The sequence below is a fragment of the Salmo salar genome, chromosome 24 (assembly GCF_965601325.2).
Source record: "Salmo salar chromosome 24, fSalSal1, whole genome shotgun sequence".
NCBI classification, from domain to species: domain Eukaryota; kingdom Metazoa; phylum Chordata; class Actinopteri; order Salmoniformes; family Salmonidae; genus Salmo; species Salmo salar.
In genome coordinates, this window is record NC_138314.1 from 47,802,509 (window position 1) to 47,806,494 (window position 3,986).

Below are 3,986 nucleotides of genomic sequence, written 5' to 3' on the forward strand. Positions count from 1 at the left end.
TGACTCTGTACCGGTACCCACTGTATATAGTCTCCACATTGACTCTGTACCGTAACACCCTGTATATAGCCTCCACATTGACTCTGTACCGGTACCCCCTGTATATAGCCTCCACATTGACTCTGTATCGGTACCCCCTGTATATAGCCTCCACATTGACTCTGTACCGTAACACCCTGTATATAGCCTCCACACTGACTCTGTACCGTAACACCCTGTATATAGCCTCCACACTGACTCTGTACCGTAATACCCTGTATATAGCCTCTCTACTGTTATTTTACTGCTGCTCTTTAATTACTTGATATTTTTCTATTTCCTTCTTTTTTTTTATTTACTTCACTTTATTTTAGTAAATACTTTCTTAACACTTATTTTTCTTAAAACTGCATTGTTGGTTAAGGGCTTGTAAGTAAGCATTTCACTGTTGTATTCGGCGCATGTGAGAAATAAAGTTTTATTTGATAAATGCATATTTATAGCTTCCAAAATATTTATGGACAACAGTGAGGGAGGGCCAAGATGGAGGCACAGTAGGCTTCAACACAATGGTGAGGGAGTGGAGGGCCAAGATGGAGGCACGGTGGCTTCAATACAATGGTGAGGGAGTGGAGGGCCAAGATGGAGGCACGGTGGCTTCAACACAATGGTGAGGGAGGGCCAAGATGGAGGCACGGTGGCTTCAACACAATGGTGAGGGAGGGCCAAGATGGAGGGGGTGGCTTCAACACAATGGTGAGGGAGAGCCAAGATGGAGGCACGGTGGCTTCAATACAATGGTGAGGGAGGGCCAAGATGGAGGGGGTGGCTTCAACACAATGGTGAGGGAGAGCCAAGATGGAGGCACGGTGGCTTCAATACAATGGTGAGGGAGGGCCAAGATGGAGGCACGGTAGGCTTCAACACAATGGTGAGGGAGGGCCAAGATGGAGGCACGGTGGCTTCAACACAATGGTGAGGGATTGGAGTGCCAAGATGGAGGCACAGTAGGCTTCAACACAGCGCACCCTATTAGCAGTCATCTAGTGTATATATAAATAATTGTTTGGTACTTGCATCATGGCATAAGCACCTTTTGAAAACAATAAGTGTATCCTACTCTAAAATAGGATTCTTTCTAATATACATAAAACAATAGACCTAATCTATACTTTAGAACCCCATTTATCTCAACTAGTTAATGCTGCGTCTGATGATTGTTCCCATGAAAGTTACCCCAGTGCACAGTTGACACCAATTATGTCATGGGATTTGGTTCGAAGATGATTATCTAACCAGGGGTCGTATTTAAACACGTATGACAGTGTGGGCTTATTGCCTCATGATACTGTAGGCTCATTCCATGTCATTTCAGCAAGACATGTCACCCATCACCTCAGATGGTTCTGAAATCGTTACTGTAGTTAGAAACAGATCAAATTAGCATTCCTGAAACATTATTTTGTTGAAATATAATTTGATCTCTGAAATATTAAGCTAATTGATTGCACCCAAATTTGGCTATTTTTTATTTATAGGATTCATATAACATTCAATAAATATAGTACCCAAGCATATGATTTGGACCATAATTCTTCCTAACAATGAGTAAGACATGAGGAATTGAATAAAATGATCAATAGCCACTCACAGACATATCCCACACCCGCACAAGGGACAGGACGGGACGACCCAGCTTTATTGTGTGCAAGTATAAAGAGCTCTTAAAGTGCTATTAGGCCTACGATATGAATTATATGGAGGGTTTTACTGTTTCTGTGAGTTCATGTGTAGGAGGATGTGTGTTTTTATTAAACTTTTGTTTTCCAAACCTTTCCCTTGAGACATAAAAAAAAAGATGGGAAGGAAGTTGTTGGCGAGAGAGTTGAGTTATTGACTAGACTGGTGGTGGTCGGGCGTGCAAGCGGCTCAGGCTGGCTGGGCGGTCTGGCTGGGCGGTCTGGCTGGCTGGGCGGACTGGCTGGGCGGTCTGGCTGGCTGGGCGGGCGGCTGGCTGGGTGGTCTGGCTGGCTGGGCGGTCTGGCTGGCAGGGTGGGCGGCTGGCTGGGCGGACTGGCTGGGCGGTCTGGCTGGCTGGGCGGGCTGGCTGGCTGGGCGGTCTGGCTGGCTGGGCGGTCTGGCTGGCTGGGCTGGCTGGGCGGACTGGCTGGCTGGGTGGACTGGCTGGCTGGGCAGTCTGGCTCGGCGGGCTGGCTGGCTGGGCGGACTAGCTGGGCGCTCTGGCTGGCTGGGCGGTCTGGCTGGCTTGGCTGGCTGGACGGTCTGGTTGAAATTAGATAAAGACAATGTCTTAATAAAGACAATCAAAAGTGAAGTCATTTTACTTTATTTGTAAGAGTTGTTAATTTGTTAGGCTATTGGTTAAAAGGTGCAACACAATATTGACTATTTAATTATCATTGATCTAGTTTAGTCTTATCAATCACATAAACATATTTAACAATGATCTCTTACCTAGCTTGATGACCGTGGGCATTTTTGCTTACTTTTTGTTGTTCTAAATAGAGACGGCTAGAAGGGCCAGGGGTCATATTAGATTGTGTAGAAATGCAGGAAATGAGCTTTAGATGGGAGAACCCCCAGACCCCCCCCCCCCCCCACCAAGATATGTCCCACCCACTTCTAAATAGTTTGTTATAGCTAAGCTAGCTTCAGTGCCTGTCATTATGAAAGGTTTTGATGATGGCTGAGTAAAGGAATGACTTTGGCTTGATGACTCATAATAGTCTTGAAGTGACTATACCTGTGTGTTGTAGCTAGCTAGCTAACGTGTGTCTCTGAAAAGTCTCATATTAGTCTTGGAGTTACTCCATTGGTAGGCCTGATCACCGACAACGATGAGACGGCCTATAGGGAGGTGGTCTGAGAACTGGCAGTGTGGTGCCAGGACAACAACCTCTCCCTCAACGTGATCAAGACAAAGGAGCTGATTGTTGACTACAGGAAAAGGCGGGCCAAACAGGCCCCCATTAACATCAATGGGGCTGTAGTGGAGCGGGTAGAGATTTTCAAGTTCCTTGGTGTCCACATCACCAACAAACTATCATGGTCCAAACACACCAAGACAGTCGTGAAGAGGGCACGACAAAACCTTTTCCCCCTCAGGAGACTGAAAAGATTTGGCATGGGTCCCCAGATCCTCAAAAAGTTCTACAGCTGCCCCATCGAGAGCATCCTGACCGGTTGCATCACCGCCTGGTATGGCAACTGCTCGGCATCTGATCGTAAGGCGCTACAGAGGGTAGTACGTACGATCCAGTACATCACTGGGGCCAAGCTTCCTGCCATCGAGGACCTCTATACCAGGCGGTGTCAGTGGAACGCCCATAAAATTGTCAGAGACTCCAGACACCCTAGTCATAGACTGTTCTCTCTGCTACCGCACGGCAAGTGGTACCGGAGCGCCAAGTCTAGGACCAAAAGGCTCCTTAACAGCTTCTACCCTCAAGCCATAAGACTGCTGAACAATTAATAAAATGGCCACCCAACTATTTACATTGACAAACCCCCCCCCCCCCATTTGTTTTGTATGCTGCTGCTAATCGCTGTTTATTATCTATGCATAGTCACTTCACCCCTAGCTACATGTGCAAATTACCTCAACTAACCTGTACCCCAAAAAACTGACTCGGTACCCACTGTATATAGCCTCGTTATTGTTAATGTGTTACTTTTAATTATTATTTTTTACTTTCGTTTATTTGTTAAATATTTTCTTAACTCTTCTTGAACTGCACTGTTGGTTAAGGGCTTGTAAAGTAAGCATTTCACGGTAAGGTACAACACTTGTTGTATTCGGCGCACGTGACAAATCAAGTTTGATTTGAGTAACTATACCCGTGTTCTAGCTAGCTAGCTAACATGTGTCTGTGAGATGTCTCATATTTCTACACCATGCTGCTACAGTAGGAATACAGACAGTACACAACGATTGCCCGTGAATGTGGATTAGCGTTTTTTGTCTTTCTCTCTGACAATACAGCTTG